Source organism: Hyla sarda, chromosome 6 (genome assembly GCF_029499605.1).
Source record: "Hyla sarda isolate aHylSar1 chromosome 6, aHylSar1.hap1, whole genome shotgun sequence".
In the NCBI taxonomy this organism is placed as follows: Eukaryota; Metazoa; Chordata; class Amphibia; order Anura; family Hylidae; genus Hyla; species Hyla sarda.
Window position 1 is genome coordinate 153,758,072 of NC_079194.1, and position 21,735 is coordinate 153,779,806.

The window sequence follows — 21,735 nt, forward strand, 5'->3', positions numbered from 1 at the left end:
AGACTTTCTCCAAACTGAACCTCCACTTAAACTCTCTCTTCTCCTGAACTGAACTCTCAACTCCTACCACACTTTTTAAAGGGCAGATTTGGAGGATTCCCATTGGGCTGACAAGTCACATGGTTTACCACATGCACACTCCCCTAACAACAGGTTGTTAACAAGCTTAAAGCAACAGGTACACAGGAAATACCAGACCATTAACTACAGGGTGGGCCATTTATGTGGGTACACCTTAATAAGATGGGAATGGTTAGTGTTATTAACTTCCTGTTTGGGGGAAACTTTTCAAGATGGGTGGTGACCATGGCGGCCATTTTGAAGTCGGCCATTTTGAATCCAACTTTAGTTTTTTCAATACGAAGAGGGTCATGTGACACATCAAACTTATTGGGAATTTCACAAGAAAAACAATGATGTGCTTCGTTTTAACGTAACGTTATTCTTTCATGAGTTATTTAAAAGTTTCTGACCACTTATAAAATGTGTTCAATGTGCGGCCCATTGTGTTGGATTGTCAATGCAACCCTCTTCTCCCAGTCTTCACACACTGATAGCAACACCGCAGGAGAAATGCTAGCACAGGCTTTCAGTATCCGTAGTCTCAGGTGCTGCACATCTCGTATCTTCACAGCATAGACAATTGCCTTCAGATGACCCCAAAGATAAAAGTCTAAGGGGGTCAGATTTGTCACATGACCCTCTTCCTATTGAAAAAACTAAAGTTGGATTCAAAATGGCCAACTTCAAAATGGCCTCCATGGTCACCACCCATCTTGAAAAGTTTCCCCCCTCACATACATTAATGTGCCACAAACAGGAAGTTAATATCACCAACCATTCCAATTTCATTAAGGTGTATCCATATAAATGGCTGTTACGCCGAGCGCTCCGGGTCCCCGTTCCTCCCCGGAGCGCTCGCCTCATCTTCGTTGTTGCAGCGCCCCGGTCAGATCCACTGACCGGGTGCGCTGCGGTCCCGCCTTCAGCCGGGATGCGATTCGCGATGCGGATAGCGCCCGCTCGCGATGCGCACCCCGGCCCCCGTACCTGACTCGCTCTCCCTCGGTCCTGTCCCGGCGCGCGCGGCCCCGCTCCCTAGGGCGCGCGCGCGCCGGGTCTCTGCGATTTAAAGGGCCAGTGCACCAATGATGGTGCCTGGCCCAATCTTCCCAATTAGCTTAATTGGCTCCCACCTGTGCACTCCCCTATATCTAGTCACTTCCCCTGCACTCCCTTGCCGGATCTTGTTGCACTTGTGCCTAGTGAAAGCGTTCCCTTGTCTGTTCCTAGTCCGTGTTCCTGACCTCCTGCCGTTGCCCCTGACTACGATCCTTGCCGCCTGCCCCCGACCTTCTGCTACGTCCGACCTTGCTTCTGCCTACTCCCTTGTACCTCGCCTATCTTCAGCATCTTCAGCAGCCAGAGAGGTAAGCCGTTGCTAGTGGATACGACCTGGTCACTACCGCCGCAGCAAGACCATCCCGCTTTGCGGCGGGCTCTGGTGAAAACCTGTAGTGGCTTAGAACCGGTCCACTAGCGCGGTCCTCTCCATCCCTCTCTGGCACAGAGGATCCACTACCTGCCAGCCGGCATCGTGACAGTAGATCCGGCCATGGATCCCGCTGAAGTTCCTCTGTCAGTTGTCGCTGACCTAACCACGGTGGCCGCCCAGCAAGCCCGACAGATCGCCCTTCTAACCCGTCAGCTGTCGGAAATGTCCACCATTTCGCACCAACTTCAGTCGCAACTTCTCCAGCAATCTTCTCCTCCGCCAGCTCCTGCACCTCCTCCGCAGCGAGTGGCCACTCCTAGCCTCTGCCTGTCCTTGCCGGACAAATTTGATGGGGACTCTAAGTATTGCCGTGGCTTTCTTTCGCAATGTTCCCAGCACTTGGAGATGATGTCGGACCAGTTTCCTACTGAAAGGTCTAAGGTGGCTTTCGTGTTCTGCCTTCTGTCTGGAAAAGCCCTGTCATGGGCCGCACCGCTCTGGGACCGCAATGACCCCGTCACTGCCTCTGTACACTCCTTCTTCTCGGAAATTCGAAGTGTCTTTGAGGAACCTGCCCGAGCTTCTTCAGCCGAGATTGCCCTGCTGAACCTGGCCCAGGGTGTTTCTTCCGTTGGCGAGTACGCCATTCAGTTCCGTGCTCTTGCTTACGAGTTGTCCTGGAATAGTGAGGTTCTCTGCGCGACCTTTAAAAAAGGCCTATCCAGCAACATTAAAGATGTTCTGGCCGCACGAGAGACTCCTGCTGACCTACATGAACTCATTCATCTTGCCACTCGCATTGACATGCGTTCTTCCGGATGGCGTCTGGAGCTTCGCCTGGATATGGACTTTGTTCGCACGAAGCGTTTTTTCTCCCCGGCTCCTCTCTCCTCTGGTCCTCTGCAATCTGTTCCTGTGCTTCCCGCCGCGGAGGCTATGCAAGTTGACCGGTCTCGCTTGACACCTCAAGAGAGGACACGACGCCGCATGGAGAATCTTTGCCTGTACTATGCCGGCACCGAACACTTCCTGAAGGATTGTCCTATCCGTCCTCCCCGCCTGGAAAGACGTACGCTGACTCCGCACAAAGGTGACACAGTTCTTGATGTCAACTCTGCTTCTCCACGCCTTACTGTGCCTGTGCGGATATCAGCCTCTACCTTCTCCTTCTCTACTATGCTCTTCTTGGATTCCGGATCTGCAGGAAATTTTTTTTTGGCCTCTCTCATCAACAGGTTCTACGTTCCTGTGACCAGTCTCGCCAGACCCCTCTACATCTATTGTTTTTACAATAAAAGATTGGACTGTCTCGTACGTTTCCACACAGAACCCCTCCTAATGTGCATCGGACTTCATCACGGAAAAATTGAGTTTTTTTTCCTCAGGTTCTTTGGCCCCAAGAAGAGGGGGAGACCCAAGGGGGGGGGTACTGTTACGCCGAGCGCTCCGGGTCACCGTTCCTCCCCGGAGCGCTCGCCTCATCTTCGTTGTTGCAGCGCCCCGGTCAGATCCACTGACCGGGTGCGCTGCGGTCCCGCCTTCAGCCGGGATGCGATTCGCGATGCGGATAGCGCCCGCTCGCGATGCGCACCCCGGCCCCCGTACCTGACTCGCTCTCCCTCGGTCCTGTCCCGGCGCGCGCGGCCCCGCTCCCTAGGGCGCGCGCGCGCCGGGTCTCTGCGATTTAAAGGGCCAGTGCACCAATGATGGTGCCTGGCCCAATCTTCCCAATTAGCTTAATTGGCTCCCACCTGTGCACTCCCCTATATCTAGTCACTTCCCCTGCACTCCCTTGCCGGATCTTGTTGCACTTGTGCCTAGTGAAAGCGTTCCCTTGTCTGTTCCTAGTCCGTGTTCCTGACCTCCTGCCGTTGCCCCTGACTACGATCCTTGCCGCCTGCCCCCGACCTTCTGCTACGTCCGACCTTGCTTCTGCCTACTCCCTTGTACCTCGCCTATCTTCAGCATCTTCAGCAGCCAGAGAGGTAAGCCGTTGCTAGTGGATACGACCTGGTCACTACCGCCGCAGCAAGACCATCCCGCTTTGCGGCGGGCTCTGGTGAAAACCTGTAGTGGCTTAGAACCGGTCCACTAGCGCGGTCCTCTCCATCCCTCTCTGGCACAGAGGATCCACTACCTGCCAGCCGGCATCGTGACAATGGCCCACCCTGTATAACATAACACTGCATTATATTGAGTCCTGAGTAGTGTTGGCCCAAGTCGAACACTGGAGGCATCATCTGACACACAGGATAGACAGGATGCTATATTCTATACTGGGTCACCACAAACTCCCCCTCTAAAGATAAGCAGTCCTCAGTATAATGTCCTGGAGGGTAGATGTTGTAGAAGTGGCCTTTTGGGCCTAGAAAGAACAAACAAAAATAGTTCCTAGGGCATTGGTCAGCATGTCCTTCACAGGGCTATGTAGATATTCCTGGGGCATTAGTTAGAATGTCCTTCTCAGGGGTATAAACAGTTGTAAGAGTTCATGGGGCATTTTATTTACAAATGTCCTTACAGACTCCAAATGAATGTAACAAAGTCCTTTGAGGTAATGCAAAAAGGGAAAAGTAACGGGTCATTAGTACCTTTGTACTAACACTTAACCCTAGTATTACTCATACTGACATTTCAAACTTATGATGACCATAACATGAATATAGTATACATGAAACCATAGACAGATTCTTCTTTTCTTTTTCTGTGTAATGACTAGACATATTTTGGGTCAGGCTGCCGAGGCTTTCTACCCAAATGCCTGTGCTACGGGGCCCACCTGCTTTTTGCTACTTCTCCCCGCAGCATAATTCTTTAGAGAATTCTGATAGTGCCACAGATAACAGTGACTTCCACTTAAATAGCACTTTAAGCTTACCAGGTGCTCTGTCTGGCCACAAGAGAACACTGTGCACAGTGGATGACAAATAGTGAACACTGACAAGACACATATCTTGGTAGTTATGGACTGAAGGATAAATATACTGACTAGGAGATAACAGTCCTGACTTGAGACATATTATACAATTTACTCACATTACTTTTCTGGCTGTACACAAGACTGACTAGGAAATACTTTTTCTTAAGGCTATGCAATCCTACTATAGTAATATACATTTTATTGCTAACTAATATATACATTTATTTTATGTACATTTACTTTGTGTTGTTCACTCTCTGTATCTAGCGGATTATTGTCCCTGAGTAGACGACCAAGATCTGCTCAACAGATCCAGCTGAAAGAAAGACATTAGACACTTTATAAGTCTAAATAAACATTTTTCGATACATTTATTACAGTTCTAGCCCATTAGTACCTTATTCATCAACACCATCTCAAATATTTTTATCATTTGGCCATATAAATGTATGTTGCCACACTTCATAGGAGATAAACCGCAGCACTCCAAAAGGATTAAATGGTGAAAAAAAGTGTTTTTATTCCATCCAAAGTGATGGCATGTTACGGTCGCCCAGTGCGCCCATTTTCAAGCATATAAGTGCTGCACGTGCAAGTGCAGCATATAAATAGGGTTGTCAATTAGTAACAATGATAATAGTGATTACAGATCATTATAATAAATTCCATACAATAAAGTGCATAAATATAGCTACATCATAGTTTCAGTGTACATAAAAAGATATGTCAGCCCAGTGATACATATTAGGTGTATCTAATTTTGTGTATACAGTGCCATAAGTGTTGTGGCTGGTCATAAACTTCAAGTGTCATCAGGTGCAATAACTTATACTATAATTCACAGTTCTCAGAGGGGGCAGGGGAGCGGTTTACAATCACGAATTGCGTAGAAACAACCTGCTCGATACTGTATACAGGACGCTGCGTCCCACGTGTATCTTGGCACTAAGCACTGTGGGAGGGGATGTATCGGAGACCAATCAAGCACAAGAGGAGAGGAGCTGCTCGCAGGGATGTCATCACACGTCTTGGCGCATGCGTGGTACAGTGTGTTGATTATTGTATTACCATCTTAATGCAGGGAAGTCAGTTCCTTGATACATATCCATATAGACATAAAGACAGACCTGAGCAGTATACATCTGAACCGGCATATCGCATACCCATGACACACAGCAATTGCCGCCTGTGTCAGTATGCCATCCAAGTCCGCAGGAGTATGGGGAACCCACAATACACCAGGGGCTCATCATCCAACACCAGATGGGGGTGCATCAACATACCCACATCATGGATCGGGGAGGTGGAGCTTAACTGTAACACAGTATAGCGGGCAGTGGTCACCAATGGGGTATAAACATAAGAAAACGGCATCCAAGTCGCAATCAATATGAACATGACCATAGATAAAAAAATTAAATGCTGATACCATACTCCTCTCAAAGAGAAAAAAAACATGAATATATACATAGGCAGGCATTGGTGGTGTAGATCTCCATCTTCTCTTCCCATCTGAGACGAAAAAAGATAAAAACATAGGTCGGGGCTACTTTTGTCCCCATTGGCATACCGGACACTTGCAAAAAAAAAGGTGGTCATTAAATAAAAAATAGTTATTAGTGAGGACCATGTGAAGTGCTGACACTATAAAGTTAGTTTTGTCTAATGAAAAATCATTTTGATAGCATTTTCCACCACCATAATACCTCGATCGTGCGGGATCGACATATATAAGCTAGTGACATCAAGAGAGGCCACGATTGCACCATGGGGGATCACCACTTGTTCAATCTTTTTGAGAAAATCCGATGTGTCCAAAAGGTAAGACCTAGCCTTCACTGCATATGAACGCAATACTTGGTCCAAGAAAGTCGAGAGATCACTAGTCAAGGACTCCCGCCCGGACAATAGGTCGCCAGGGTGGGTCTTGTGAATCTTTGGCAATAGGTATAAAAAGTGTGTTTTAGGATGTATAACAATAAGATAAGTCTTTAAAGCTTCATCAATGATTTCTGCAGTGAAGGTTTCATCAATTAGTTGAGTAATTTTCCTCTGGATCTCAAATTTTGGATCTCTAGAAAGTGGCTGGTAAGTATTGGTGTCATACAATACAGGAATATGGGTGCACTACTATGGTAGATGTATACAATGACATTGGCTATCCCTCAACACTGATGTTAAAATTGAGACATTCGCCAGCATATCCTTATATGAAGGACATACCAGAGCCCGCACACCAACGCCAAGGTTTCTCAAAATGGCGCGGACCCAACGCTAATCCTACCTGTGCGTGATAAGCAAAACAGGGGCCGATGGGCAATTACGGCAGCATTCGGTCGACTCACAGCCTCCTCCCAGGTACCCTCCAGCGTGACTGAGCACACATGCAGTGGGAGGAGGGAGGCAAGCTGCAAGCCCCACCTGAGTTGGCTAATATAGGTGCATGGCCTCACAGGTGCTACCCTAATGCTGCCTAGAAGATATTCAATGATATTCAAGATAGCCAATGTCATTGTATACATCTACCACAGTAGTGCACCCATATTCACCCATATTCCTGTATTGTATTATTATAATTGTTTCTAGAATCCTACACCGTCTGTCTGGTGTAGGATTCTATTGTGGCACTTGTAGTCCGCTGCAGGCATCCTCCATTGTATGCATTTTTACGCTGGGGATTGCCCCTAGCAACGGACTACAAGGGCAGTATCTGCTCCCCCAGTATAAATACACAACCGCATTTGGGGTTGAGCACCTCCAGCCATTTGAGACCACGTTTTCTGTTGTTTAAGTATTGGTGTCCCCCATTTGTCAAATTGCCTCTCCAATATATTTTGAATGATCCATAACCACAACCGAGCCCCCTTTATCAGCGGGATGTGTCCCACCACTTCAGCAAAGTGCTGGGGTGTTCGAGATACATAGACAATATCTTCCTCATCTGGAGAGGGAGTGCCACGGAGTTGGAGGCCTTCACTCACTTTTTGAACCACATGGATTCTAACATCAAATGTACTTTATCACAGTCACACACTTCAATTTCTGGACAAACTGGTGGTTATTGATGGTGATCAGCTCAAAACTGAACTCTATGTAAAACCTACAGATAGCAACTCTGTTCTTCATTTTCAAAATTTTCACCCTAGACCCATGATAAGATCGCTTCCCCGTAGCCAGATGATCGTGAGCTCGTACATCCAAGTAGAGCCTACACTTGATCGTATGATACAGAATTTCTCTCATAGAGGTTATACCATGGACTTGTTATTGGAGAGCATGTCCAAAGTGATGGAGATGGACAGACGGTCCCTTATCCATAAGCCACCCAAGTGTCAAACAGAGCCAAAACCCAGTATAGCCTTTGTTACCACTTACAATAATTATTCCAAAGTATCCAAGGTTATAAACAAGCATTGGCATATTTTGACTGATTGTTTTCTTGATATTCCTGATTTTGCCAATCCGCAAGTTCTAGGCTGGAGGACTGTACAAGCAGGAACACAGACACAATACTCAAGCACTGAGCAACAGGCCTGAGGGGTTTATATATCAGACAGGAAGAAAAATGGCACCCAGCTGAGACACAATCCACCATCTTGACTGAGGGAAAACTTGAGGGAAAACCAGTCCAAACTAAACAGACGTAGCAAGGCAATTCTTAACACCACATTTGATTTTCGAACCTGTATTAATCATCATAGATGCATGATACGAAAGAAACGCATGGACCTACCCGTATCAAAACACTTTGTCGATGCTGGACATAGTGAGAAGGACTTGCATTTCACACTTCTTGATGATGTCTTCATTAGTGTTGCTCGCGAATATTCGCAATGCAAATTTTATTCGCGAATATCGCATATTCGCGAATTCGCGAATATAGCACTATATATTCGTAATTACGAATATTGTTTTTTTTTTTTTTTTCACAGTACACATCACAGTGATCATCCCTCTCTGCTTCCAGCTTGTGTGGTGTAAAGAAGGCTCTAATACTACTGTGTGAGACGGGGGCGCGAATTTTCGCATATACGAAAATTTACATATGCTAATTTTCGCATATGCGAATTTTCTCTTATACTAATTTTCGCATTCTCGAATATTCGCATATGCGAAAATAAAAGGGTAATATTACGAATATGCGAATATTCGCGAATATATGACGAATATTCGTCCATATATTCGCGAATTCGAATATGGCCTATGCCGCTCAACACTAGTCTTCATGCCCAAGGTTGGAGGAGATCGCACACCGTTGCTGAAGCGGTGTGAACTCCACTTGATTATTTTTTTTTTACTTGAGACTCTACGCCCGAATGGTCTTAATGTTGAATTTATTGTCATTCCAGGTATGATGTAATTCTTTTGATATTTACGGTCCTATATGTTTTTTGCTTGTTCTTGTGCTTAACATTTGAGAGCTTGTTTTAATTATGTTTTTATCTTTTTTCTTCTCAGATGGGAAGAGGAGATGGAGATCTACACCACCAATGCCTGCCTATGTATATATTCATGTTTTTTTTTCTCTGTGAGAGGAGTATGGTATCGGGCCAATCAGCATTTAATTTTTTTTATCTATGGTCATGTTCACATTGATTGCGACTTGGATGCGGATTTCTTATGTTTATACCCCGTTGGTGACCACTGCCTGCAATACTGTGTTACAGTTAAGCTCCATCTCCCTAATCCATGATGTGGGTATGTTGATGCACCCCCATCTGGTGTTGGGTGATGAGCCCCTGGTGCAGTGTGGGTTCCCCATACTGACACAGTGGGCAATCGCTTCTTGGCCTTTTGGCTAAGATCAAGTGTAGTATCTGTTCTTATCAGTTTTCATGCTGGTGGGGATGGGTGCTGCATGGAGGATGCAGGTGTACCAGGGCTTTCCGGGGCTGGTTCTGAGGAATCAGCTCGATGGCTGCCCCGATGTGACCTGTTCCCTCCGGGTCTCGCCATGAGGCTGAGAGGGTCTAGAGCCGAGGTACTTTTGTGCCTCGGGGAGTGGTGACCCCGAGGTGCCAAAACTCACTGGGAGGATGGGCTCACTGAGTTGAAGCACGGGCACCATAATCTCTTCACCTTGTGGCACTCACCTCTTGATTCCCGGCCTTCTGGCTAGGATCAGAGAAATTTTTATAGATCCGGCCGGATGTCCGTGCAGTATATCTGCACACATTCACTTATTTATTTCTTTTTGTCTCATTGTGTCACTTCTTGTTGTGTGTTCACAGGATTTGTCAGGATGCGGTAGCCCTTCTGGGTGTCCCTCCTGGCGGTCTAGGGGAGGTGTGTGTGTGTGTGGCCATTAGGTTCCGCACCTCCCTGCATACACCCCGGGTACTCCTGCTTTGGCAGGGTATCTACCGTTATTGGCTCTGCGGGCAGATACCTTGGCTAACGCCAAGGGGGATGCCGGGAGCATTTGTGGTCCCCTAGTAGCTTCGGCGAAAAGGGACATCGAACCTGGAACCTCGCAGGTACCTTTTGGTCCCGAGGCGAAGGGTAAGGGCTTGCGATAGACCGCATCCTTTGTGCACGTTTTTTTAGTGTAACACGTTTGCACTTTTTCTTGCACTTTGGCTGAATCGAGAGCACGTTCCTCGGCTTTGAAAAAAAAAAAAAAAAAAAAAAGTGGGCAATTGCTGTGTGTCACTGCGATGCGATATGCCAATTCACATGTATACTGCTCAGGTCTGTCTTTATGCCAATATAGATATTTATCAAGACACTGGCTGTCCTGCCTTAAGATGGCGATACAACAATCAACACACTGTACCACGCATGCACCAAAACGTGTGATTACATTGCTGCGAGCAGCTCCTCCCCTCTTGTGCTTGATTGGTCTCCGATACATCCCCTCCCACAGTGCTTAGGGCCGATACACGTGGGACGCTGTGTCCTGTGTACAGTATCGAGCAGATTGTTTCTACGCGATTGGTGAGTGTAAACCGCTCGCCTGCCCCCTCTGACAACTGTGAATTATAGCATAAGTTATTGCACCTGATGATACTTTGAAGTTTATGACCAGCCACAACACTTGTGTTGTTACACAAAATTTGATACACGGAATATGTATCACTGGGCTGACATATCTTGTTATGTACACTGAAACTATGATGTAGCTATATTTATGCACTTTATTGTGTGGATTTTATTATAATGATCTGTAATCACTGTTATCATTGTAACCAATTGACAACCCTATTTATATGCTGCACTTGTACTTACTTGTATGCTTGAAAATGGCCGCAGTGGCCGACCGAAATGCATCACATTGGATGGAATAAAAACACTTGTTTTTCACCATTTAATACCTTTGGAGTGCTGTGGTTTATTTCCTATATACTGTGACTTTTCCTGGAACCCGGCTGTGACTTCCTGCACCCATTCATCTTATGCCTTTGGATGTGCTGCTCCACCTATTTGCCATTATATGTTGGCACACATCTCCATCATCTTAAGTATTTAGTCATTTTTAGGTTTGCACACTTCAACAACATCTTAGATATTTTATCCTGTGATTTAATGTAGTACCCTATAAAAGTTCTAGGTACTGTAATTCTTAAGAAGTTCTTGGCCTTAGCCAGGTACATACGCTTAAGGATACGGTTAAAAGCAAAAGTTCTTGGCAGGTTGCCAGGCACATCTTCTTGAATGTTGAAGGTTTAACTGTATGTGAACAAAACAAGCACACTGTTCACTTTACTTCAGTGAATCAACTTAAATGAGGAAAAGGCGATTTTTACCATACAGGATTCAATATGCAGGGAACTGTCCATCCCAGGCACGACAATCTCCATTTTTTCTAGTTTGTGACATATATCGGGGACCCCTAGCTTGTGCTCCTTCCAGGGGGTTAACTGTGGTGTTCCAGGACACCTTGGACAATCTGGAATCAGATATGGTGGGGCTGATGGTTACCCCTGAGGTAGGGTGTAACGCCAGCGGTTGGCGTCCACCGACGTGTACCTCGATCCACCGTCTTCCGGGGATGTGCAGCACGCACGACTAACCCTGCTCCCTGCAGACTAAGATCTGTGACTTCTGCATCTGTTCCTGATGCTTCCAGCAAAGGTCGCACTGGGTCAGTTGCTCTGAAGATCCGTGTATGCCCATGATCTATCCATCTCACCAATCACACTCTAGTTCCTGTTATATAAGGAGCCTCTGAACTTTCAGTCATTGCCTGATCTTCTTGTGTCATCCTTGAGTTAAGGCATCTGCTACCTGACCAGTTGTATCCTGTTATTGACCTCGGCCTGTTTTCTGACCTTTCTGATATGGTTGGGCTGATGGTTACCATATAGGCACGGCTTTTGCCACTGGGGAAGGGTGTAATGCTGGCGGTTGGCGTCTGCCGACATGTACCTCGTTCCACCATCTTCCGGGGATGTGCAGCACACACGACTCATCCTGCTCGCTGCAAACTGAGATCTTTGACTTCTACATCTGTTCCTGATCCTTCCAGCAGAGGACGCACTAGGTCAGTTGCTCTGAAAATCCATGCACGCCCATGATCCAGCCCTCTCACCAATCACACGCTACTTCCTGTTATATAAGGAGCCTCTGAACTTTCAGTCATTGCCTGATCTACTTGTGTTATCCTTGAGTTAAGGCATCTGCTACCTGACCAGCTGTGTCCTGTTATTGACCTCTGCCTGTTTTCTGACCTACGACTCTGATACTTCCTCTGTTCCTGTTTTGCCACTCCTAGATTGATTTAGACTGTCTGACCATTCTATTGCGGTGGAAGTTGCTTCTTCCTCCAAACACCTGAACACTTACAGCTCTGTTACATCTTGCTGTTCCAGGTTCCCAGACCTGGTGCTCACCAGCGCCATCTGGTGTCAGCCTGCTCCTTTTGCTGTGACCTCTACTTCCGGAGTTCCTGATCTGCTTCGGCCAGCTGTCACAAGCTGAGGCCGTTTCCACCATAAGGATTCTGGCTAAAAAGAACTCGGTAAGTGACTCAAAGGGTTCACAGCCTGTGGAGCGTTATAGTAAGATCAGGCCATGGACCCCGCTGGCAAGCCCCAGTTTGCGCTGCAAGGACTATATCAGCAGCTGCAACATCAAAGTGATCGCCAGGACCAACTGCTGCAGTTTATGAACTCAATCTCTACCCGTCTGGATGCTCTGCATACTTCAGTTCCTGCTGTACCAGAAGTCCCAGCAACTCTTGTGGTTCTCATAGCAACATGTTCCCAACATGGCGGATCCAGCATTCAGTAACTTTGCCTCCTCGCTACAGTAGAGATCCAAAATCCTGCTGTGGATTTCTGAACCAGCGCATGATCTACTTTTGACTGCAGAGTGACAAGTTCCTGTCTGAATGAGTGAAGGTAGCATTCATGTCGCAAGTAGTCTTGCTACTTTCGGGAGAGGCTTTAGCCTGGGCTAATCCAATATGGGAGTGTAGGGGTCAAGAGACTACAAGATAACTTACTGAAAGGTAATGAACAACACGGCACCCAAACCTCTACTCCACTTGCTTCTTTATTGCCACTAGCAGGGCATATACTGTAACGAGGATGCACTACACCAACAACGAGCGTTGTTGGTGTAGAGCATCCTCGTTATTAGTGATGAGCAGCATTGCCCATATTCGAATTTGCAATATTTTGCGAATATATAGACGAATATTCGTCCGATATTCGCGAATTTAGCGTATTCGTTATATTCGCACATGCGAATATTTGCGTATTGGAGGAAGAAAACAGTGAGGGGGTGGGCAACATTACTATTGGTTGCTAGGGATGTTGTTGATAACCTCTGACGACAAGTCTATTTGCATCATTCTAATTGGCCCGCAAGTGAAAAGAAGGAATATACAAATATTCACATATGCAAACATTCGCACATGCAAATATTCACATATGTGAATATGCGCGTATGCGAATATTCACATATGCGAATATTTACATATGCGAATATGCGCATATGCGGGAAAAAAAGTGAATATTCGCAATTTCGAATATATAGAGAATATATTCGCAATATTCGCGAATTTGCGATATTTGTGATAAAGATTCGAAATGCGAATATTCGCGCCCAACACTACTCGTTATATGCCCTGCTAGTGGCAATAAAGCAGCAAGTGGAGTAGAGGTTCGGGTGCCGTGTTGTTCATTACCTTTCAGTAAGTTATATTATGTATTCTGTACTTGAGACACGGGCACCGAGTGATCTACGGAGCGCACAGACCTGCAAGGTTAAATCCTGATCCTGGTAATTGTAAGCGGGAGTGGTTCTGACAGTTATATCTCAGGACTTTGTCAAGAGACTACCGTGCCTTGTCTGCTGCCCCTGCTTTCCTTTGCCTCAGACAAGGCTCCATGACCATGGGACATTATGCAATCCAGTTCTGCACCATGGCAGGGAGGGTCTCAGTAACCGCATTAAGGATGAACTCGCTTGAAGAGACCTACCTGTCTCTCTGGACTCTATAGTCTCCCTGGCTACCCGCATTGATGTAAGTTTCCGGGAGCGGTTTACTCAAGCTGCTAGAGTGAAGAGAATTTTAAGACTTGCTACAGTTTTTCAGAAGCCTCTTCAGACTGTTCCTGTGATACCGCCTGAAGAACCAATACAGGTGTAACATCTAAAGCTTACAGATCTGGAGCGTCAAAGACGTCTAGCAGAAAACCTTTGTCTGTACTGTGGCAGAAAAGGTCACATAGTCCGTACCTGTTCCCAGAAGGCGGAAAACTTCAGCACCTAGGTTCGTTGGGAGAAGTGACCCTAGGCAAAAGTGACAATTCTCCCAAACTTCTGGTTCCAGTGGTCCTGTTCTTTGCCAAGTCCAGTGTTCCTGTATCTGCTTTCCTGGATTATGGCATTGCCGGGAATTTCATGAGTCAAGCTCTGGTGTCTCAGTACCAGATTCCTACAAGTTGGGGTGCTTCACTCTGAGGAGATCCTCTTCTACGTTCTGGTTGACTCCATAGATTCTGTACTTCTGGGACTGCCCTGGCTTCAACAGTATGCTCCTGGCCTGGATTGGAACATGTGAAGTATGCTTCATTGTGGACCTCAATGCCATACTACCTGCCTGTCTGAGGTTTACCCAGCATCTCCTCCTCCAGTGCCCACAAGTCTGTCTGGTCTTCCCCTGCAATATGCGGCCTATGCAGATGTATTCTGCAAGAAGAAAGCTGGGACCACCTCATCGACCTTATGATTGCCCGATTGACTTACTCCCTCGGACTTCTCCCCACGAGGAAGAGTCTACCCACTGTCTTTACCCGAGACTCAGTCTATGTCTGAATATATTGAAGAAAGCCTTGAGGGGGGGGGGGGGGTTTGATCTGAAAGTCCACTTCTCTGGCGAGAGTCGGCTTCTTCTTCGTGGCAAAGAAAGATGGCTCTCTGCGACCATGCATAGACTATCGTGGACTAAATAAGATTACTGTAAAGAATAAGTATTCTCTGCCACTAATCTCTGAAAGTTTTGACCGCATTGTGGCACCCGGATCTTTATCAAGTTGGATCTGCGAGGGGCATATAACCTGATCCGAATCCGTGAAGGTGATGAGTGGAACACAGCTTTCAACACTCTTGATGGCCATTATGAATACTTGGTCATGTCCTTCTGCCTCTGTAATGCACCTGCAGTCTTCAAGGAATTTGCAAATTATGTATTCAGAGATCTGCTGTATTCCTGTGTAGTAGTGTACCTGGATGACATCTTAATCTACTCCCTTGACTTGTCCACTCCCAGAAAACATGTGCGTCAAGTTCTACAGCGACTGAGAATAGACTGTATGCTAAATTTGAGAAATGTATCTTTGAACGGTCTTCTTTGCCCTTCCTGCGATACATCATCTCTGACTCCGATTTGCAGATGGATCCTGACAAAGTTTCTGCTGTCCTCAATTGGCCTTGTCCTCAGGGTCCCCGTGCAATCCAAAGATCCTCGGTTTTGCCGACTTCTACAGGCAGTTCATCCCCAACTTTTTTTTTCTTTCTCTCTGCTCCTATTTCTGCCCTGACCAAGAAGGAAATGGTTGCTAAAAAGTGGACCTCTGAGGCGGAATCTGCCTTCTTGCAACTAAAAGACTGTTTTGCTGTTTCACCAGTTCTTCATCATCCTGACACTTCCAAACAATTCTTCATTGAAGTGGACGCTTCTTCTGTTGGTGCTGGAGCAGTTCTGTTGCAGAAAAATACTAAAGGAAGATTTATCAGTTGCGTTTTTTTCTCTAAACCTTTTTCTTTCGCAGAGACAAACTACACCATTGGCGATATAGAGCTGTTAGCTGTCAAGATGGCCTTAGAAGAATGGCAATATCTTCTGGAAGGGGCGCTGTATCCGGTGGTAATCTATACTGACCACAAAGATCTTACTTATTTACAGTCTGCACAGCGTCTGAATCCTCCCACAGTCCCAGTAGGCACTCTTTTTTGCCAGATTTAACTTCCTTCTGCATTTTAGGCCTGCAGACAAGAATGTGAAGGCGGATGCCCTTTCCTGTTCCTTTGATTCCACAGACAAGTGTGAGGAACCTCAACACATTGTGGATCCTGCATGGTTGGTGTCGGTGGCTCCCATCCAAGTAAGAGACATTCCTCCTGGAAAAATCTTTGTCCCATCAGCCAAGAGAAAGAAGATTCTGTCTTGGGGACATTCTTCCAAGTTTGCTGGTCATCCTGGGGAGTGAAAGACTCTTGATCTTGTGAGTCGTCATTACTGGTGGCCAACTCTCCCTAAAGATGTTCGTGAGTTTGTGGCTACCTGTTCCTCCTGCGCCTGCAACAAGGCCTCTAGAACCAAACAGCTGGTCTTCTTCAGCCTTTGCCTATTCCTGAAGTTCTTTGGCAGCACATCTTCCGCTCTCTGCTGGCTGTTCTACTATCTGGGTGGTGGTCGACAGGTTTTCTAAGACTGCACATTTCATCCCACTTCCTGAACTACTGTCTGCAAGTCGTCTGGCTCATCTTTTTGTAGAGCACATATTCCGTTTGCATAGCCTACCCCTGCATATTGTCTCTGACCGTGGAGTACAATTCCCCTCCGATTTCTGGTGTGCTCTCTGTCAAACTGGATTTCTCTTCTGGATATCATCCACAGACAATGGGCAAGGGGAACATGTGAATCAGATCCTGGAGAATTATCTGCAACATTACGTCTCTGCACAGAATGATGTCTGGGTTCGTCTTCTGTCCTGGGCAGAATTCTCCTATACTGGAGAGTCTAAGGGATCTTCTCCTTTCTACATTGTGTACAGCCTTCATCGTCGTGCTCCTTTGCCTATGTCTGTAAGTTCTGTGGTTCCTGCTGCCAACTCCTCTTACAGACACTTTATCAACATCTGGAACCAAACCAAAGATGCCATCTCGGGCGGTGTCCCTTATGAAAAAGAATGTTGACACAAGGCGAAGAACGCCTCCTCAGTTCTCTCTGGGAGACAAAGTTTGGCTTTCCTCCCAGAATATCCAAATGAAGATACCATGCTATAAATTTGCGCCTCGGTTATTGGTTCCATTTGTGGTTTTGAAGGAGCAAATAAATCCTGTTTCCTACAAGCTCCGTTTACCTCCTTCTCTCAGGAAACCCAACTCCTTTCAGGTTTCTCTGCTGAAGCCTTTGATCCTGAACTCCTACTCCAAATCTTTCACCGGGGTACTCCCGCTTGATTCCTCGGTGGTGATCTCAGCCCAGGATCCCCAGGTCCGGAGGTGTGGAGACATCCGCACTGGTGATTCCCCTCTGGAGTCCCTCGGGGCGTTCTAATGACTGGAGTTGCTGGCCAGCTGCTGTCTGGGAATGGAACATGTAAACATCGCTCCTCCACAGGCAGCTTCTGAAGACAATCCACCAGTGCTTGGAAGACTGCACCTTCTTCAGCCGCCCCCTGGGCAACAGGGGGATGGCCCTTTAGGTTTCACCTTGGGTTCGGCACCGCATCTTGGTTCCCACGCCCAGCTGACTTTCGCAGGCATTCTTCGCGCTCTTTTTGCAGACTCCCTTTAACCCATGCAGTGGCGGCACAGACTGTATGACGCAGCATGGCTTCTGTACAGACTTTACACATGACAGACATAGACTTGGTACTTTCAAAATAGCCAGCAATAAACTCTTCTTCTCTCCCTTTTTTTCACTAGCGCCTCTTAGCATAGACACTTTAACAGACAAAGTCCCTTACAAAACTGTCACAATGACTGGCGCACGATTTGTTACCCGTTATAGACACAGTTTAGACTGGGTTTTTTTTTTCTTGCATAAGGCACACACACGTATCCTTTTCATCCATGCCAAAAGTTGTGGTGTCGGGTGAGGGTAATGATCAAATGAACCTTTTCGTGATGCCAGGGCACAGTTAACCTAAACACAGTCTAAGGTTGAGCCAGCTTCTAAGGTTGAGCCAGCTTCTCCTGTGCCAGGCACGAGGCAATAAGTACTCTGGCGCAAGGTTGTACTCTGGCGCAAAATGACTTTACTGAGGCAGGATAGATGGTAAAATCATTACAGATCAGTATAAAGTGAGGTGCAGGGTAAACCTTGGAAGCTTATTGGTTTGCTGGGACTTGTAGTTGATTGCGCTGTATATGACTGAATTGCTGTATGGCAACCCATGCTGACTTTAGTCACTTGAATTACTGACTTGTATGACTGCTTTAGATGACTGACTTGGATCCCCGGGACTTTAGTGCTTACCGCAGGGCATTGATGTTCACCTGAGCGCAGGGGATTTGCTTTATAAGATGCGTTGTAGCAGGATTTGACTTGAGGCCTCCTGAGAACACCTCACACTCTCTCTTCAGACTTTCTCCAAACTGAACCTCAGCATAAACACTCTCCTCTCCTGAACTGAACTCTGAACTCCTACCACACTATATAAGGGGCAGATTTGGAGGATTCCCATTGGGCTGACAAGTCCAGGCTTAAAGCAACAGGTACACAGAAAATACAAGAACATTAACCATAACATAACACTGCATTATCCTGAGAACGGTGGGCCCAATACGGACACTGAAGGCAACATCTACCACACAGGATGGGACGGATGCTATATTCTGTTGTGGGTCAGAGACAAATTGTGAGGGCAGGATTACTGAGCCAGAGCATCTCCAAAACGGCAGATCTTCTAGAGCAGTGTTTCTCAAGCGCGGTCCTCAAAAACCCCCAAGAGGTCATGTTTTCAGGATTTCCTTAGTCTTTCACGGGTGATATAACTGTGGTGATGTCTGATTCACTCACCATAATTATATCACCTGTGAAAGACTAAGGAAATCCTGAAAACATGATCTCTTAGGGGATCAAGAGGACCGCGCTTGAGAAACACTGTTCTAAGTGTCCCTAGAACACAGTAGTTAGTACCTACCTATAGTTGTCTAAGAATGGACAAACAGGACACTGGATATAAAGCGGGTGCCAAGGGCAGTGAAAGCTAGCAGAAAGGAACTTTTATAGCAAAAAATACTGAAAAGTTACTGCTGGCTATGATACAAAGGTGTCTGAATACACAGTATATCACCCTTTCATATCATATGGATGGGTGCATCTGTGAGAGCAGTAGAATGCACTATTCGATGAAGGCAAGCCGGCAGGAGGAGTGTGATATTCGGAAAAATGTTTTGCTGGAACACTCTTGGGATTTGTGGATATTGCATACAGTACCTAGTGTAGAGGTCCCCAAAATCAGAGTAACTACGTTCAGGTAGGGTTCCTCAGGTGGGACAGCCCCTAGTCGCCTCTCTTTAAGTCTAACTCTAATGTTAATGTGTGTCTATATTTAAAAATTATAGCTATATTTCATAGTAATGTATAGTACTTACCTTGTTCAGCATCAAGGACCTTCGGTTATGTGACCATGCTAGTAACCTCTATGGTATGTTGTAGGACCTTAGGAGGTCCTTGGGTCATGTGTTACCCACAAATCTCTGTAATGGTGAATGACATTCGTATGGACCAATTAGCGTTAGTCCAGCCCCTGCCCATAAAAGGGAGCTGTGTCCAATTGTCGCTTGGGTTGCTGCTCTCGTGGATGCCGGACTAACAGGACGGTGTGCTACGCAACTTTCAAAGACACGCTAGGCCTCAAAACCTACGGCCTCAGCAGAACCAAAATCGTGAGTTAAAATCTAAATTCCTGCTAATGCTAGCGTGACTACTGGACCGTAACTAATTCCCCTAAATACAGTGGAGCAGCGCAATAGACTAAAAGACTCTGAATGCTAAAGTCCCAACCATTGTCAATCTCCAAAGGAAAGCTGTTGTTTTGCTAAGAGACTGTTATGTTAATGAAGTGTACAGAAATTTTTCAGTAAAAGTTAGCACTGTTTACAGAAGCTCTCCGGTTTTGGACAATCTATTATTCTCTACCTCAAACCTATTATCATCTATCTCCCTATCATTCCTGGGAAGGGCAGCAGTAGTAAAAGCTTTATTGAGGACCCCTCACCCTGGCATCACGAATAGCAAGGGTTAAGAAGCACCCTTTTATTACCACACAGCTACACTCCCCATACCCTACTTTTGCATGTACTACCTGCCCAAACATTTTGGTAAACCATGTTCATCCCATTGCAGTGTTATTTTTCTAGCTTTTTTTTCCTGTTGCTTCTTTCAGCAGAATAATGTGCCCCACCAATTTACAACACATTTTCAGTAATGTTTTGAAGAATATGACCAAGAGTTGATGGTGTTGAATTGCCTCTGAATTCCCTAGATTTCAATATGATCGAGCATTTGTGGGATGTGCTGGACAAACAAATCCTATTTATAGAGGTCCACGATTGCAACCTACAGAACTTAAAGGATCAATTGCTGGTAGCTTCATGCCAGAACCCACAGAACAACTTTAGTGGTTTTGTAGAGTCCATGCTTTGATGATTCCGAATTGTCGGTTGTTTGATGAGTCACTAGTGGAACCTACATAATATTAGTAAAGCTGTTTAAAAAAAAAAAAAAAAAAAAAAAAGACTACAGCCTGCTAGGGCAGTAAAATAACAAACTATACTTTACTTCCATTGTAAAGTTACAGTAAGTGTCAGCCCACCAGTTTACCCTGGTGTCTCCTGGTGCCTCCTGTTTTTTTGTGGTTAGCTGCAGTTTGTTGGGAACATCATCGGCAGAGCCAGGACAGTACAGCCAAAGGTGAAACAGAGATACTGGGGCCTACTATAGCACTGGCACTGGACTGGGCAGAGTGAGTATAGAGTAGCTAGTATTTTAATAAAATCACAGAACCTGACCACGGGTTTTTTCGTTTTTGCACTTTCGTTTGTTCTTCCTCACCTTTTAAAAATCATAACCCTTTCAATTTTGCACCTAAAATCCATAGGAGGGCTTATATTTTGCGCCACCAATTCTATTTTGCAGTGACATCAGTCATTTTACCCAAAAATCTACGGCGAAACGGAAAAAAAAGATCATTGTACGACGAAATTGAAGAAAAAAGGCCATTTTGTAAATTTTGGGGGCTTCCGTTTCTACGCAGTAAATTTTTTGGTAAAATGACACCTTACCTTTATTCTGTAGGTCCATACGATTAAAAGGATACCCTACTTATATAGGTTTGATTTTCCAAAGTCCAAATGGCATCAGTCATTTTACCCAAAAATCTACAACGAAACGGAAAAAAAAGATCATTGTACGACGAAATTGAAGAAAAAGGCCATTTTGTAAATTTTGGGGGCTTCCGTTTCTATGCAGTACATTTTTCGGTAAAATGACACCTTACCTTTATTCTGTAGGTCCATACGATTAAAAGGATACCCTACTTATATAGGTTTGATTTTTTCGTACTTCTGTAAAAAATCCTAACTACATGCAGAAAAATGTATACGTTTAAAATTGTCATCTTTTTATTTTACTGCTTATGAGGCGGTATGAGGGCAATTTTTTTGCGCCGTGATCTGAAGTTTTTAGCGGTACCATTTTTGTATTGATCGGACTTTTTGATCGCTTTTTATTCATTTTTTCATAATATTAAAAGTGACCAAAAAGACGTTATTTTGGACTTTGGAATTTTTTTGCACGTTCTTCATTGACCATGCGCTCTAATTAATGATATATTTTTATAGTTCGGACATTTACGCACACGGCGATACCACATTTGTTTATTTTTATTTACATGGTTTTTTTTATGGGAAAAGGGGGGTGATTCAAACTTTTATTAGGGAAAGGGTTAAATGGCATTTATTAACTTTTTTTTTTTACACTTTTTTTTTGCAGTGTTATAGCTCCCATAGGTGCTCCCATAGAAGATCGCTACCGCGCCGTATTAGCCCCACGGTCCCGGCTTCAGATACATGTCAGGACCGACCCGATGTGACGCAGGGTCACCGCATGACCCCATGTTATATTGCGGGAGCC

The 21,735-nt window shown here is 45.6% G+C and overlaps 1 protein-coding gene and 1 pseudogene across 1 annotated transcript in view; one reads left to right on the top strand and one right to left on the bottom strand.

Annotated features, from left to right (window-relative positions):
- CDH16 (cadherin 16) overlaps window positions 1–21,735 on the bottom strand; it is a 212,665-nt gene that overhangs the window by 58,617 nt on the left and 132,313 nt on the right. The gene's annotated exons all lie outside the window — the stretch shown is intronic.
- On the top strand, window positions 9,194–9,353 carry LOC130277849 (U2 spliceosomal RNA; annotated as a pseudogene).